The following is a 17,885-nucleotide window of genomic DNA, read 5'->3' as shown; positions in this document are numbered from 1 at the left end:
GTGTGTATAGGCATATTTTACATCATTATAATTCGAATGTACTTATTATTTTGCTTTTTTTTTTTTTTTTTTTTGCGGTACGTGGGCCTCTCACTGTTGTGGCCTCTCCCGTTGTGGAGCACAGGCTCCGGACGCGCAGGCCCAGCGGCCATGGCTCACGGGCCCAGCCGCTCCGCGGCATGTGGGATCCTCCCAGACTGGGGCACGAACCTGTGTCCCCTGCATCGGCAGGCAGACTCTCAACCACTGCGCCACCAGGGAAGCCCTATTTTGCATTTTTGGTCATTTTTGATGACAGCTTACTGTCTCCTTGCTGGGGTTTTCGCTAATTTACATAATCTAGCCAAATCCTAGGGTGGATGGATTTTGGAGTAGCAAGAGACGACATTTTTTTTTTTCTTGCGGTACGCGGGCCTCTCACTGTTGTGGCCTCTCCCGTTGCGGAGCACAGGATCCGGACACGCAGGCTCAGCGGCCATGGCTCACGGGCCCAGCCACTCCGCAGCATGTGGGATCTTCCCGGACCGGGGCACGAACCCGTGTCCCTTGCATCAGCAGGCAGACTCTCAACCACTGTGCCACCAGGGAAACCCAAGAGACGGCATTTGAGGTTAGATTTTAGAAGGCTTTCAACATGGGCAAAATTTTGAATTTTTTCTTAAAGACAAGAGATGCCATGGGAGGTTTTAGGGAAAGGATGGACAGAAACAGCCACATCTTAACAATTGTTAATATAACTATATGTGTGTGTGTGTGTATACACACATATATATTGTATTTGAAGTAGATTAATCATTCTCTTTTTGTATAATGCTGTTTTTATTTATTTTTTTTGGCTGCGTTGGGTCTTCGTTGCTGTGCGTGGGCTTTCTCTGGTTGCGGCGAGCAGAGGCTACTCTTTGTTGCAGTGTGCAGGCTTCTCATTGCGGTGGCTTCCCTTGTTGTGGAGCACCGGCTCTAGGTACACGGGCTTCTGTAGTTGTGGCACGTGGGCTCAGTAGTTGTGGCGCACGGGCTTAGTTGCTCTGCAGCATGTGGGATCTTCCTGGACTAGGGCTCGAACCAGTGACCCCTGCATTGGCAGGGGGAATCTTAATCACTGCGCCACCAGGGAAGCCCCGGAAGCCCCTATAATGCTGTTTCTAAAATGTGTGTTTCATGTGCAGAAAGGTGGTTTTCCTATCTAGATTGCCATCTCTTTGAACCCCATTGCCATACCTGCCTCTCAGTTTACTGTGGATTCTGGAGACTCCATCGGTGTAAACTTCTTGCCTGACAGGTGGTGTCCCAAATCCAAACCATTTGCCCCCAGTAAAAAGTGCTTGTGTAGCTGGACAGATTTCCTCCCCTGAAAATGTATCTGAAATCCCAGTCTTCCTGTGGGGGCAGTTGAGGAAGATATACTCAATAACCGCCCTCCCCTCCCACTGTCAGGTGCGCCTCTTTCTCAAGGGCCACACCTCTGTCTAGACAACCCTGACAGTGTAGAAGTTTCCATCTCCTTTTCCTCTCCCTGTTCCCTCCCCTTCATTTTTTTTTTTTCCTTCCCGGCGCTTCCTGCCTGGAAACAAAAGATTGGTCCCCAGTAGCCCACTCAGGGTGATTTTAGTTTTCTGCTCCGGCTCTGATTGGCCTCCGCGCGGTGCAGAGCCCAGGTGACGTCATAGCGGAGCAGGGCGAGGGAGCTGTTGCCGAGCAGGGCTCGACCGCGGGCGTGCAGCTGTGGGCGGCGGACCGTTTGGGGTCTCGCGCGGGGGGCTGCAGCTTTCCCCGGCCCGGAGCGAGTGTGCGGGGCCGGGAGGAGAGCCGGGGGGGTGGGGAGCGGGCCGAGCCCGGGGCTGCGGCTGCGGCCGCGGGGCTGTGGCGCCCCAGCCCCGCCAGCCAGCCCGAGCGCTCGGAGGGAGAGGCAAGGTCTGGACAGGGTGGCTGGACCAGTGGCAGGTAAATCCCGCGGTGGGTGGCACCCGGCTCGCTCTGGGGAAGGGGGTGGCGGCTGGGCTCTGCTTTTAGCCGGCCAGGCAGATTTTCTGCCTGCCCGGACCCCCCTCCCGCTGTCACGGCGCCCCGGCCTCGAGTCCCCTACGTGGCTCCCCCAGAGCCCTGACACCCGGCGCACCGTGTACACGATCTCGGCTCGCGAACGCGGACAAGTGGGTGTGTCGGGACCATTCCCGGAGGACCAGGGCCCCTTCGGTGGGTCAAGCCCTACACTCGCTTACTGGGGCCTGGGCCGCTGGAGGCTAAATCCGCCCCCGGAGCTACGTCAGGCTGTAAGTCTTATACCATCTTCCCGCCTCCCTCCCCCAGCCACTGTAGCAGCGACGGCAGCCCCCTACTCCCCCCCAAGGCGAGGGGGTGTGGCCGCGGCCCCGGCAAGTCCGGGGGAGGGGGAACAGCCCAACCCGAGCAAACAGAAAAAGTGACGATTTTCTTACACGGGCGCCTTTCCCCCTTTCTTTTATTTTTCTCTATTCCCCCTCCCCCTTTTTGGCGGGGGGAGGGCAACCAGAGGAGGACTCTTTTCTTCTCCTGTGAGGACTAGAATGATGCAATGATGTCCCTAGAAAACCCGGGGTCCCTCAGTTGGCCTTTGTCTTTGGGAAGCAGGGTCATCAGGTCCACTGCCCCCCTTCCCTGTCCCCCTCAGCTTGCAGGGGGCCTTGCCCTCAGTTTGTGAACTGGCTCCGGCAAGGTTCCTGCCACACTTTCAGAGGGATTGGACCTTTTTGATTTCTTGCTCTGGCAGGTTCTCCTTCCCTCGGTGGTGGTGGAGGGGTGGAGTGAGGGAGCGGTGGGAGGGCGGTGCCCGCAGGGAGGGAGCCAGAGGCTCCACTTGTTCTTTTGGTCCCACCTTCCAGAATCCAGTGCCAGTCTCTGGACTTGAGGGTTCTGGGCTGTGGTCTGTAGAAGCGAAGGAGAGAAGGGTGAGTGGCTTGGCTTTGGGAAGCATGAAGGGGGCGGTTGCCGTGCTATTTTAAAAAAATGGTTTTCAGCAGGGAAGCCTTTAGCCATGTTAGTCTCGCTCCCCTCATGGTTTTGCAGACTCAAATCCAGGCCAACTGTATGGCTGTCTGAGGTGTTGGAACAGAAGGAAGTCCATTCCTGTCGGTGACAACACTGTGGCCCTGTTCTGGAATGACTGAGGTGTAAAGGTCAGTGCGATTTTCACTGGGCCATCTGCAAAATTATAATTGGGCAGGGCTGTCGTTTGGTTCTTGAGGCCTTTAATCAGGGACACCTTTGGGCAAAGGGACTTAATATGGTAATGGGCAATTAACAGGCCAGGGCTTTGGAGAGAGCCATGTAAGTCTCTGTTTCTGGATACAAATATCATAGCCTCTTTCCCCCAGGAAAGAGGCAAAATAGCCAGAGACTGGGGGGTGGGGGGGGGCGGGTAAAAGCCAACAGCTGCGAATCTCGAGGCCAGGGGGGACCTTGTAGGAGAGACCTCACAGAAAAAGGGGGTTTGCCTGTGACAGAGATATAGGCATGGGGCCACAACACCCTAAGGACGGTCCAAGTAGCTGACCATTCCCACAGGTTGCTCTGAGGTCTTTTGGGGGAAGGGAGCAGACAGACGTGACAAGAGACGGAAATGAGGAATAACTTCGGGGATTGGGAGGTGCTGCCCTCATCAGAGACTCTGTTATTATGAGGTCAGAGACTAAGCTACTATGAAGTCAAAGTGGGTAGCCAAGGCCAAAAAAAATCAGATCTAGAAATCAGATAGAGTAGGTAGGTAAGGTCAGGGGAGTAGATAGGAGCAAAGCCAAAGAGAGAGAGAAGAAAAAAGCCACCGTCTTACCAGGAGCCTAAAGGCCCTGATTTCCCTGGTGAACTGGGGGCAGTTTTGCTGGCTGAGACACCTGTGGCTCAGTCCAGACTTAGGGGGACGATTGCTCCGTAGTTGGGGAATCAATAGCGTTCCCACCGGTGAAACCCAGCCTTCAGGAGCCAGTAGCTTTGGTCGAGGGAAGAAGAAGAAACTTGATGAGCAGCAGCCTCTACAAATGGCTCTTCCTCCTGGGTAAGGAGAAGGGAGTGGGGGGCCAGGGCCCCAGAACGGACTGGGGGAGCTTCGAATCTGGCCGAGACAGGTAGGTTGACTGCTTTTACCTGGGGTGGGCCAGGTCCAGGTCTGGGGCCCCTGCTTCAGGCATGGGGGTATCTCTGCCTGTGTTCAAAAAGAAAGCCCTCCTTCCCAGGGGCTCTGGGACCCTGTGCAGACCAGGGACGCGAAAACCACTGCCCTAGAAGGTAAGTGAAGCTGCTGAGGCATCTAGGGTGCAGCTTAAGCTTCAGCTGCCCTGTTGTTCCCCCAGCCTCGCCACCGGCCAGAGGCTAGGCGGTTCCCTCTGCAGGGCCTGGGGTGAACTCGGCTGCCAGCTCAGCACTACGCGGCTTCTCCGACAGGGGGCGGGAAAGGGCAGGCCGCGGTGTGCCCAGGGCCAGAGTCCTCCATTTCAGGTGTGAAACCTGGGCCTCGGATCAAGTGACAGCCATACATTTCAAATCTGATTTAGGGGTACCAGATGAACCCTCGGGTCTGGCAGTCTGCTTCCATTTCCTCCCAGAATGTGTCGCTTCCTCCCGCGCTCCGTGACTTCGGAAGGCGTTTGCATTTACATCCCCGGTGATTACTGGAGTCACTAATACAGCCTAACCCGGAGTTTAATTGGAAACGTTAATCAATGCGATGGATCCGTGTCTGATTTGCACAGTCGGTCAATTATCTGCAGGTTGGGGCAATCTGCGCTGCACCCAGGGGGATGCGAGGAGGGGCAAGATGGCATGGCCACAGCTGGGTCTGCGGGCGTGGAGCAAAATGAGGGAAGAGGAGCTTGAAGACTGGAAAGAGATGAACAGTTTCCTGGTGGGGAATGGAAATCACGGAAAGGCCTGGGCGCCTGATCACTGAGATGGAATAGGATGGTGTTGGAGCCCACACAGTGGAGATGGAGGCCAGGGTTTTGCCCTGAGGTGGGAGGGTCCTGGATTTGGAGAAGGAAGATTTTTTTAGGGACCAGAGGACCAGGAGCTGGGGTGGAACCAACCCTGGGAGTCCAGAAGCCAGTGTTCTGGTCTGAGTGTTTCTGCCCCTCTCTGGGCCTCAATTTCCTTGTCTTTCAAATGATAGGTTTGGACTAGGTGGTTTCTAAGATGGTGGTGACATTTTAGGAAGTGGGTCCATTTATTCTTGGTAATGAAAAACAGGTTCACTAAAGGAGAGCCCCCCCGAATATACCCCTTTTAAATCGTACTTTTTGGCGTGCCTCTAATTTGGAGGAAAACTGTACAAAACAAACCCACAACCACTACACACGTTTCCTCTCTTTCAGCAGGGTGGCCTTTTATTTCATGGGAATGGGAACAGGGAGGAAAAGAGATGCACAAGTCGAGAATCTGCCCCTGTAACCAAGCCCCTGAAAAGCGCCCTGGGGGTCTTACACAGATCTTACACCCTGGAGGGGGGTGGACATGCGTTAGTGGCCCTGACTCCCTAAGTCAGCCTCAAAACAGAAGGGCTTGGGGTGAGGGTGAAGGAAAGGACCGGCTTAGGGTGTGTATCCTTTTCCTTCTGTCTTCCTCACGCCCCTCCCTCTCTGAGCCAGGGGGACGTTTCGGAATTCTGTACTTTCTAGAGACACTACCCCTAACAGTCAGCACAATCGCGCCCTCTAGTGACCTCAACGGGGACACCTTTGGCAGAGCTCTGGATACATCCCGTGGCCCAGCTCCGAGGTCAGAGCTTAACCCCCTGTGCAGCTGCTCCTTCCTGTGGAGAAGGGCTCCAGTCCTTCCAACTGAGAAACTCAGGTGGCTGCAACTTCCTGTAGGCCCATCTGGGGCTGGGAGTTGAGAGAGGGAGCCATTTCACCCCCAGTGCCCAGTTTCCTTCTTTGGGCCTGAAAAAGGTTCTGGAACATTCCCAGCTTTCTTCAGTGCTGGGACACTGCCTGGTCTGGTACCCCTAAATCAGGTACCTGCCATGGGAGGGCTCTGTGGTGGAGAGAGTGGTTGTCCACACATTCCCTCCCCTACCAAAGAGGTGGCAGCCCTAGTCCCCAGACAGATGCTGGCAGGAAGCCGGAATGGAGCAAGGCTGGGGTGCTGGTAGGCGCACGAGGGGTGCATTGATCTCTACACCAGCCTCCAGTAGGAGGCTAAGCCACAGGTGCATACACGGGCAGTTTAAACACACAGAAGATACACACAACGTGCCGTAGACATATGACACACAATATAGATTAGACACAGGCTCCCCAAGCACAGGATAGATGGAATACACATGTAACACATGGCAGACCCACGGCGCACATACGCAATACGGTACTGCCATGATACACGTGCACAACACCATATAGACACGGCTGCACATGCACGACACGGTGCAGGCACGCAAATGCAAAGTGGCGCAGGCTGCGGCTTGTACACACCCGACCCCGTACGTGCCCACACACAGACGTACCCGCGCTTCCACCACAGCATACCCCCAGACAGGTGACAGGAGTGCGGCCGCCAGGTGGAGCTCTGTGTCCTGCCCGTTGCTTCTGCATTGGCTCTGGCTGTGCAGCTGGTGGGTTCAAAGCGGGCTGCGTTGGAAGCAATAAGCAGCTGAGGGGAAGTGGAGGTAGGTCAAGGAAAGCTCTTGATCTTGCACAGAAACCTGGAGCTACTTGGTTAGTACCGGCTGGTGCACTAGCACCCCACTCACCCAGGTCCTGTGGTGTGGCTCCCCACGTGGGGATGCGCAGGGGCCTTCCTGCGGCCCTTCTTCTTGGACCCTCTCCAAGTCCCGCCCCTCTCTGGAGCTACGGCAGCCCTCCCTCCCTCACCCCCCCCCACGCCCTTGCAGGATGAGCTCATGCCTTGGGGGCGGGGGTGGCACACCACTCAGCGGTGCAATGGGTAGCATTTGGAAAAGCTGCTTGGAGTGTGCATGTGGGACGCTCGCAGGGGATGCCAGGGCCCTGGGGGGCCAGACGTGCTCTGGAGGCTTGCCAGCAGCAACTGGCAGACCTGGGGGGTGGCTTGGTCTTTTTATTCTAGAAAGGGGAATTGGGAAGAACGGGGCTTTTCCTGGCTTCCTGAGGCTTCAGTTTTACTCTCTCCAGCTTTAGATACCCATCCATCCATCCATGTCTTTGGATTAGGACCCTCTGCATTCTGGAATCCCCTAATAGAGCATGTGCTAGCCTGGATCTGACTCTATTGGAAGTTAGCCCATAGGTGCTGCTCTTCTTTGAGGACAACGTCTGTGGAGGAAAGAGGGGGCAGGGAAGGAAGGATTGCAGGGCTTGGGGTCCTATCAAGGGAATATCAGTCTCCTCCTTGAGAGGCTCAAGTGATTGTGGGGAAAGGCAGGGAAGGGAAGGGTTAAAGGGACCCTGTCTCCTTTGTGGTTGGACATGGAAACCTCTCTGGGGAAGATAGGGGAAATTGCAACCCCCCTAAAAACCCCAGTATGTATTCACCCCCCAAAATCTGGGGAAGACTGCAGAAGACATCCCTGTGGCAGAGATTGGCGGAAGGTAGAGGAAAGTTCCAATTAGGATCAGAGGCCGAGGCCCTCGGCAGCTGTGAGATGATAGCAAATTAGGGGACCTCAGAGTGCTCCCCCAAGCCGGCCCACCAACCCAGTGAAGGAGGTTGTTGAAGAGGGACATGGAAATGGCGGTGGAGGCTTGGGGGTGAGGGATGGAATAAGCTGAACAGCCGGGTCTTCAGTCAGCTCGGGTGGCCTCAGAGCCAAACCTGCATTTGCCACCATCTCGCAATTTCCTCCTGTCCACTGGACTGTACCACCTCCTGTAAATATGCAAATATTTCACGTCTGTCGTTTGACTGAGTGCTCGCAGCACTTGTCCAGGGTGACTAGGGCAGGTCTTTTCCGCTCACCAGCAAAGCAGATCCAGAGTGGTGAAGTGCTGGCAGTTCTCAGCTTGAAACTCCCAGCTCAGTGCCCTTTCCGGACTCCCGTGTACCGAGGCTTTTGTTTATACTTCCTGACTCTGATTATCTACCTTCTTAAGGGATTTTCCGTAGTGTGTGTGTGTGTGTGTGTGTGTGTGTGTGTGTGTGTGTGTGATATTTGGGGGGTTGCATGGAGTAGTAGCAGGTGGGGAAGGAGGTTCCCGCCCCCCCCACAATGCTTCTCTCGGCAGGTTTCCCCCAAGAAACAGCAGCTGAGTCCTTGCATCTTGTGGCAGCTGGTGTGCCCAGCACTGAGCCCGTCGGAGCTGAAGGCAGCCCGGCCCCTTCTCATGGGCAGCACCCACCTGTGCTGAGGTCCTGCAGCGGTGGCTGTGTGAGGTGAGTAATGGATTCCAGGGCAGGGACTTAGGGATCTCCAAATCCAGGTAAATGCCACCTTTCCACCAGAGCTCCCTAAGTCAAAGTCCCTGCCTGGGCCTCACCAGCCAGGCCTCAGGGCACAGCCCATACTTTCTGGGGGATTGTGCAGCTGCGCTTGGTCTCTTGGTTCCCCCATCTCTAATATGGGATTGGCAGTCTTGACCTACATCCTGCAGTGAGCAGGAGAAACAACCTAACAGTCATTGCCAAGTCCTTTGCAAATGTCAAGCTCCATCTAAGAGCTTTAGTGTAACACAGACATGCTTCCCATCAAGCTGTCATTTCCTTTCCTCTTGCTTTCCTGATATTGAAGTGGCACTTCAGCCACATGCCCCAAATTCACCAATTGGTTCCTGTAATTTCTACTGCCCCATAACCTTAATTTTACCTTCCTATTCAAAGTGTACCCCCATCCCATCCATCCCAGCTTCTGGGCCTGGCAGGCTTAACTTAAACCTTCCAGAACATTCCCTCTGTCTTACCACCCAACCAGGGAGCATTTCCTCCCCCAGCTCTCCAATGACACTCGAGTCTGTAGCATGTAGTGTAGCCCTTGTTTCTCTGCTGCCTTAACTAATTCTTGCATGGTTTCTGGAGTATTCATCTTGGCAGGTGAACTGGACTGTGTAGGGTCTTCAGGAGTAGGGACCAGATTTCACAGGTCTCTAGTCTCTCTCAAGTGTCTGGCAGTTCCTTAACAGCTTTTCCATTTGGGCCTCTCTCTCCTCCTGTCCACTCCTTTCAGGTTTCTTGGCCTGCCTCTCTGATCATCTACCTGTCTCTTTTCCTCTCAGGCAGCCATGATAGCTTCCTCCGTTGTCGTCTCTGTCTGGCCTTCTGTTGCTATATGCTGAGGTCCAGCTACCTGTATCTTACTGTCCCTCTGTCTCCCTGTCTGGTCTTCTGTCTTTCTGTCAGTTGCTGAGACATCTCTCATACTGCCCAAGTCAAAACCAAACAACCAAAATAAAAGACCCAACAAGAAAAACAAAGAGACCTAAACAAAAAACAAACAAGGAATATGCAATGCAGTTTCCTTTCACACTGAGCCTGTCCTGGGCCTACAGGACAAAGGAAAACTGCAGCTCAGTGGCAGGCGCTTCTGTGATGCCATCTCATGGAGGGGAAGCTCCAGAGTTTTGGCCGTGAAATTGAAGGTATGAAATTACAGCCTTGCCGATATTGATGCATTCAGCTTTCCAGAGATGCTCTGGCAGGGGATCCTCTATAGATCTTGAGCAACAGAAGGTAACTAGAACTGGCTAAAATAAGAAGCAAGCCCCTGGGTCTCTCCTGGGTGTTCCATGACAGCCACAATAATAACTTGTATTTATTGTCTACTGTTGCCAGCACTGTGCTAGGCATTTTACTTGCATGAGACCATTTGATCCTACAGTAACTCTGCAAGGTAGAAATTTTTTCTGATCGTTGCTGTTTTTGTCTCTGATTATAAAAGTGAGACTAGTCAGGTAGGTATTTTTATCATCACTGTTTTACCCATGAGGAGATAGAGGTTGAGGGGGGCTAAGGTGCTTGCGTGTAACTGGACACATGTTGTGACTTTGGGAAGAAAGACACTTCTGGAGGGTTTCCCAGCATCCCAGATAATTTTGGTACCCTCCGGTGGCTCACACACAAACACTCTCACAAGCACATACTCATACCCTTGTACGTTCACACGATCATATCTACCTCCTTGACTCACACTCACTGTTCACACTGGACACATTCATAGTGATGATCACTCTCACCCCCTCGCCCTCACACACCGTCATATTTCTGAACACACTATATACAGGTACATTCATACTGACACACGCTGATACATATTCACGTCTCTATATTCACAGTTCCGTACTGACACACACCCACACTTATCATACACCCACCCTCACGTTCTCACACACTCTTTACGTTCCTTCTTATGTTCTCACACTCTCCCAGTCATACCTATACAATCCCATCCACTCAGATGATGCAGTCACCTGTAACCCTCCCTCAAATTCCTACACAATTACACACACTCCGTATGCAGACATAGGTTGACTTTCCCCTGCCTGTTTCTCACGTGGTCATACACACGCTCAATTTCATACACTCCAACACATTTGCACGGACACCACTATTTCCTCCTCATAGTTACATGTTTACACAGCTCGCAAGTCATGGACACACGTGTGCATACATGTTCATATGTTCACATTTATACATGCTCACACCATAAATGCAATCTCACCCATTTAAATTCTTCTATCTTTGTACACTCTGAACTACACCCTTCCACTCATATATTCAGCACTGATACAACCACTCTAACCGTGTCACATTCACACGTAATCACACTTACCCATGGCAACACTCATTTTGACACAGATTCACAATAGTACTAATAATGACCCACGCTGTCACGTACACACCCATGTGATACTTTCCCAAACTCTTATACATACCCCCGCACTGATATTATCACATTCACACACTTTCTCGCTTCACACACACACACACACACACACACACACACACACACACATCGTAACACACCCAAGTACAGGCAGTAGTTCATAGTCACAGCTGTCACTTTTTCCCCCTATTTGCCACTAGTTCTCACGACTCTGGTTAAAAGGAAGAGTGTCGCTCTCAGCCAGGTGCCAGTGGGACTGGATCTTTCTAGTAGAAAGGAGTGAGATTTATGTCTAGGATTAAAAAGAAGCTGCTCAAACCCTCAGGTCAAGTTTTACATCCTTTCACCATAGTTTCCTTTTGCAGAAATCACCTCTAATAGGCAGAACCTTAGCCACTCCTTTCCAGAGAGGTTAGGGTTTCAACGGTTTGTTTATCTTTTGGAAGTTTATGGCTTAACTTGCCACCTCATTTCTCTCCCAAGGGCAGGGGGAGGTGAAGCATGCGTTTCTTTATGCACTCATAATGGTTTCCTGTGTGAAAGTGTGTGTCGTTGATTTTATGTTTATGATCTGGAATTGCCTGCTGATTAGACACGTGGAAAGGGCAGTCCTGCTTCCAGCAGGTACCTCTCATCCAGCCAGGTCTACCCTTCCCCTGTTAACCCTGGACCATGGTATTCAAGAAAGAGAAAGAAAAGGTCAATGAGCTAGCTGGATGATAAAACACATTCCTATTGTGAGTGTGCACGAGCACATATAGACCCCACTGGAATTTCAACGGCTGTTACTAACAAGTTAACAGAGGAGATTTCTCAGTAGGCGTGGGTAAAGACAAGCTGAAGAAACTTCCTTGCACTCCAGACAGACTGTAGATTTCCCTGCAGAGGGTGAAAAAAAAAAAAAAACCCAGGAGTGAACCAATAGATCAGGAGCCTGGTGCCAGGGCCATGTGCCACCCTAGTCCACAAGAGCACCTTGTAGGAGTCTCCGTAGTCCATGGCTGCCCCTGCTGGAGTCTCCCTGGAGTAAAAACACTTCAAAATATGACCAAGCTGCCATTGGATATGGGTTCCAGCACACCATGGGGAAGAGCCTATACTCTGGGATAACACTTCTCCAGCCCACCCCATGTACACCCATCATTAGATCGAGAACTTCTTTGATAGCTGAGACTACACCACCTTACTTATCTTGGATGCTCAGTGCCTAACACAGTGCCGGGCCCAGGGCAGCTACTTGAGAAACTCGATTAAGAAACTAAATGGGGTGGGTGGGCAGCAACATGTGGTCAGGACACATCCAGTGCCTCTCTCCTTCAATTCCAGGATTCCAGTGGCATTACCAGCTCACATTGAGGACCTTCTGTGGGCCACACGTAGTACAAGGCCCAGAGGGAAATTCAAATGCGCGAGAGGCACAGACTCTGCCCCTGAGGTAATTTCATTTGAATGGGAAAGATGAAGTCGCCATGAAACCGTAGTACAAGGCAGCAGTCTTGGAGTTTGGGGTCAGCGGAATCTTCATCATGTAATCCAGTGGTCTTCAGGCTCCAAAAGGCCTTGAGGGCCCATGAGTGGTTGGAAACAGCAGTCAGGATTTAGGGAGGACACTTACCAAAGCAAACTGCCTCATAGACATCTTGCTTAGCACAGGAAAGATGGGTCGTCTTTCTAGAAGATTGTGTAACAAAGTGCTTTGTCAAACTGGGCATAAGGCAGAGGAATAAAAGTGAGTGTTTAGACCTTAATGGAAATATTGTACTTAATTAAGATTTAGCCACCACTTCCACCAGGAGACAGCTTTAGGGAAATAGCTTGGCAAATTTACATTTGATCGTTTCCGCCGATATGCTGAGACTCATCGAAAGCAATTTATAAAACTGACAGTACTGGCTGAATTTTAGGAGGGACAAAATGCACCTCCCTGAATTCACTTGAATACAGTGAGGAGCGCTAAGTAAGGAGACCCACCCCTTGCATGTATATGGTATTTTCTACTTCTCAAAATATTTAATAACCCCTTCATCTGTTATGATAGAAGCATTAGGAGCACCAACTCTGGAATCAGCTGGACCAGCATTTGAATCCCAATTTGGCCGCTTCCTAGCCATGTAACCTTGTTTGAGTCAATTACTTATCCTCAGGTCTCAGTTTCCTCATCTGTAAAATGGGCACGACACCAATACCTCATTGAGTTGTTATGGGGATGAATTGAGATACTGTATGAAAGCGTTTAGCACAATGTCTGGACTATAGTCAGTGCTCAACAAATATGGTAGATCTTATTATTATCCTTACCACAGCCCTTGGAAGGAGGTGCTCTCAAAGGGGCAGAACCCTGAGGTAACAGAGAAACAGTATGGTTCCTTGCTGCCAAAGACCCGATTTTCACAGGACTTGTTGCTTGCTTTCCTTTAAGTCTTTATGTCTGCTTAATCACAGGCTAGGGGTCAATGCTCATTTCCACTTAAGAAGACTAGTGAAAAATAAAATTAACCCATGTGAGTTTCCTCATTTCCTGTGACATTTTTAGACATGCTTATTTGGCCACTGTAGCAATGTTTCATGTTCATTTCAATGTCCCCTCTAGTCCTACAGCTTTTCCCTTGAAATCGTGAAGCCCTCAGTAATGTCACCTTCATATGCTGGTACAGAAACCTGGGAGAGGAGGAATGGAAAAGACTTCTGATGCTGGTGGAGCCAGAGGTCTGGTCTCTAACCACAGGCACTCCTCTGCCCTTGATTCTCATGCTGAAATGTCTGTGTTGTGGGCAGGGGGTCTGTTCATTTCCAGGCTTTGGTCCCAGACAGCAGAGTGGAGGCACGGTTCACTCACTTCAAAGCCCTAAGAGCATTTGTGTCCATGCAAAAGCTGTGAGTAACTGAGACCTCATCATATCACATAAAACTGTAATGTGATTGAGGAAGCATAAATAAGAGCATGGGCTTTGGAGTCACACAGACATGAGACTGTATAGTTTTGTTTTTCTTTTCCATTATGGTTTATTACCAGATATTGAATATAGTTCCCTGTGCTATACAATAGGACCTTGTTGTTTATCCATTCTGTATATAATAGTTTGCATCTGCTAATCCCAACCTCCCAGTCCTCACTCCCGCCCCCTCCCCCGGCAACTACAAGTCTGTTCTCTAGGTCTGTGAGTCTGTTTCTGTTTGGTGGATAGGTTCATTTCTGTCATATTTTATTAATAGATTCTACATATAAGAGGTATCATATGGTATTTGTCTTTGAGATTGTCTAGTCTTACTCTGTGACCTTGGCGAGTGAACTGATGTTTCTGAATGTCAGTTTCACCTGTAAAATGGAAGTAATACAAGTGGTTTTGCAAGTTATGTGAACTTGTACATGAGTAACTTTTAGCAGAGTGCCTGGAACATAATCAAATCTCAATGAATGGTGGTGACTTTTTTTATGGCCTGGGAAGTCTGTGGCAGTAATTGTAAACATCTTCTGTGGGGTAAAAAAATCTTAAATTACTTCAAAGCATTTCTCACATGTGGATCATTTGATCCTCACAACCTGTTGGTGAGGTAGTCACCTTTTGCATGTGAGGAGGTAGATTCAGAGCGACCAAGGGATGTACTCAAGTTTATGAAGCTCATTAGCAGTGCTGGGCTGAGAAGGTACTAGTCTAGGCTGAATATTTGCATCTTTGTTTGACAAAGTCTTTGGGGCGACAGTTGGCAAATATGAGCTGTTTGAACTGAGCATAATCCTTCCCGTGAAAAAATGTCTAAATGCTACTAGCTACAGTTTAGCTGCTCGCCAAACCACACGGAGTTTCTCTCTGTGTCTTGTGTGATGCCCAGCATGTTGCAAAAGTGCGATAAATGTGACATCATAAGAGGACCCTTTGCAACAAGGCTGAGTGATATATGGCCACGGTGGTACCATTTACCACCAAAAGGAAAATCTTTCTTGAGGCATGCTGTGTGGTTTTGTTCACGCTGCTCAAGGAGTACCAAATGTCCAGAGCCTGGAAATTCTTGAAACATTCTGAAACACACCAGCAGACCTCTGGTGCCACTTGGCCATTTCTCTTCTGACCTGAAAATGACAAGGCGTCAACTTTAGTGAACTCTAGGGAAAGGATAGGAGGACAAAAAGATAAGAGCATTTTTGACCTCTCTGACATTTGCCTCATAGCTATATTCATCTTGAAATACATTTCTCTTGGTTTCTATGATGTCATAGAGCCAGTTCCTCTACTTTAAGCATATTTCTCGAGGATCCCTGGTTCCTCTTCCAGCCCCGAGATGTTGGTGTTCCCCCGAGGTTTTTCCTCCTCTCTTATTCTATACTCTTCCTGGGCAATTGCACCTACTCCCATGCTGATGGTCTCCAGATTAATATTTTCAGCCCACGTGTCCTGCTCTCCACTGAACCATTCCATAATGCCAAATAAACATGTTAGAACTGCTGCTACATTTATATTTGTCTTAATTTTGCTTTCTCTATTGAGAGGAGTAGATATAGCTAGGGAGAGATTTTTTTCCCCCGCCACATGTGAATTGATGTTTCCTTCAGCTTTTTATTATTTGCTATGTAATAAAGACAGGGTGCTTAGATATTTGTTTTGCTTCCTACTAGATATTCCTAGTTGAATTTTTACCGAGCTGTCCATTGTGTCACTGTGTTTGTCCTCTCTTCTTTGTATGTGGACTTATACAAAAGTTACATATTCGAGGACCATTTGCAGATATTTAGTCTTTGTAGAATGTTTATGTTTGTTGGTAGAGTCTTTATAAAAGTTTAGACAAATTTTCTATAAAACTGATAAGGGCTGTCCTATTGGCCAAAACCAGAATAACGTGTTATTATTCTCTTGGGAATATGATTATTACTGGTGGTCCAGTGGCTGCTCATTTAAGGGGCCTCCCGCATAATCATATTTGTTATCAGCATACCAACTTCATTAGCTTTTTTATTAATCACCATTCTAAGCTAGTTGTTTACTCTTGTTTCCACAGAAACCAGAAACTGAGGCACAGTTCTGTCTGGAATCCTGAACAAAAACTAAAGGCTACACTAGGGTTGTAATGTACAGCATGGTGACTATAGTTAATAATACTGTGTTGTATACTTGAAATTTGCTAAGAGAGTGGATCTTAAGTGTTTTCAACATATCAAAAAGCAAAAACAAAGCAAAAAAGTGATGGATGTATTAATTAACGTGATTGTATTTCACGTTACACAATTGTATGTTAATTGGTATATGTATACTATTTCACATTGTATACATATACCAAACCATTAATCGCACTGTATACCTTAAATATGTACATTTTATTTTTGTCAGTTGTCCTTCAGTAAAGCTGGAAAAACCCCTAAAGGATAAAAAAAAATATCAGTCCTCCCACATTCCTCTGGGCCTCTTGGGATAGAAATATATTTCTACCCAGATTTCCATTTGGGGTGCTGAGACCAGTTAATCATACCAGGCCTAGCATCCCTGCCATCTTTGGCCAATGTCCAAAATAGAGACCCCTCTTGAAACCTCTCTTTTCCTGTCTTTCTATTCCCATACTGCCTGTGCTTCCTCTCCCGTGGCTCGTTTTCTGAGAGTTGTCTCTTTTCAAAATTATTCCCATGTTTCTACATGGAACATCCCACTCCATGGGAAAAAAATCCCCCAAGTCTTCTTCAACCTGCTGTATCTGCTACACTGTCACCCAAATAATAGTTCTGAAATGCAAAGCTAATCATGCCATTCCACTGTTTGAAATCTCTTTATCTAGACAGGAAGAGTGCAAACCCCAAAGAAAGGCATACGAGATCCTTCTTAATTTGACCTCCACTGGTCTTATTTTTCGCATCCCTCTTCTTTGCTACGGTCACACCAAGTTACCTGTACTTTCTCTAATACACCACATTGTCTCTACTCTCCTCTCGGCCTTAGCACGTGTTGTTCCTTGTGCCTGAAACGTGACCTCCCCATGGTTTGGTTATTTGTTCTTCCTAATTCAGCTCAAGTGTACTTCCTCTGTGAAGCTTCCTTCTTCAGGCTGCTGGGAGCCCCTCTCTTGTCCTTCAGTAGCAACCTGTTGTCATCTTTGGCCTGAGTTGTCATGGCCAACACCCATTATACTTTGTCTCCTTGAGGGTGGGGACTGTAACTTGTTCATCTCTTGCCCTAGACCCTGGTGAGTTCCTCCTTACCCTTCAGTACCTTGCTCAAGTGTAATGCCCTCTGATGCCTCTGGGGAGTGTTAGCTACCCTTCCTACAATGGCCTTCCAAAGCATCCCCTGCCTTCCTGGGCACATACTAGACACTGTGTAAATGCTGAATGAAAGATTGAATTTATTTATGAAGATTTAGTGATTATCTGAAGATCACAGAACAATCCAGGAGTGGAGCTAGAATTAGCCATTCTTCTTTGGTTGGAGACAATTCTTTTGGGTTTATAAAAAGACCTAACCAGAAATCAACTCCAAAAATTAAAATTGCGGAGCAAGATGCACCTTAGTTCTTAACTGTAACATGAAAGGAAGTAGTTTCTTTTTCCAAGTGTTATGTTCTTAATACATTTCCCCAAAAGAAGTCTGTTCTGCCCATATATGACTTCAGTTCTGGAAAATGCTTTGTGTCACCCATACTGATCCCTTCCGTAGTTCACCAGAAGCCAGTGTTCTGGCTTTTGAAAGTCTCATACATGTTACTTTCTTCCAGAGGTTTAAGATCTGTTCTTTTTCTTACATAGCACCAGCATCACTTAGTTCAGCAGAAACAGGGGCCTAAGGCTAAGAAACATAATCTAGCATGCTTGGGGTATTTGTTTGCTAGAATATAATGTATTACACCAACCTAGTGCTTTCCTACTCATCCTTCAATACCCTGCTGAAGTACTATATCTCTGATCTCTTTGAGAACCTCAGTTACCTTTCTGCTGTGTCCTTCCAAAGCATTCTGTGCCCACCTGGGTGCATCCATTGTATTCCCTATTGTATGTATGCCTGTCTACCATCCTCATTTAACTGTGAGCTCTTTGAAGCCAGGGACTGGTCTTCATTCACCTCTCTTTGTATACCCCCTGTACCTGACACAGCACCTGGTACATACGAATGTTGGTGGCATGGAGATGAAAGGCAGGACAATGATGTTCTTT

General features: G+C 49.1%; 1 protein-coding gene across 8 annotated transcripts in view; it reads left to right on the top strand.

The window, feature by feature from the left end:
• The first annotated feature begins 1,658 nt into the window (after positions 1-1,658).
• Positions 1,659-17,885, top strand: part of PAK3 (p21 (RAC1) activated kinase 3) — a 123,465-nt gene continuing 107,238 nt past the window's right edge. For 3 of the 8 annotated variants that reach the window (XM_081222426.1, XM_081222433.1, XM_081222430.1), the window contains exons 1-4: positions 1,949-2,270; positions 2,859-2,924; positions 3,043-3,152; positions 8,166-8,313. The gene's annotated coding sequence lies outside the window, so the exon portion shown is untranslated. The other 5 variants (XM_081222428.1, XM_081222427.1, XM_081222429.1 and 2 more) reach the window with 5 other exon arrangements.

This window comes from Mesoplodon bidens (assembly GCF_964165515.1).
Source record: "Mesoplodon bidens genome assembly, chromosome: X".
NCBI classification, from domain to species: Eukaryota; Metazoa; Chordata; class Mammalia; order Artiodactyla; family Ziphiidae; genus Mesoplodon; species Mesoplodon bidens.
The sequence above is the reverse complement of the archived record's forward strand: the minus strand, read 5'-3'. Positions and strand labels throughout refer to the sequence as shown.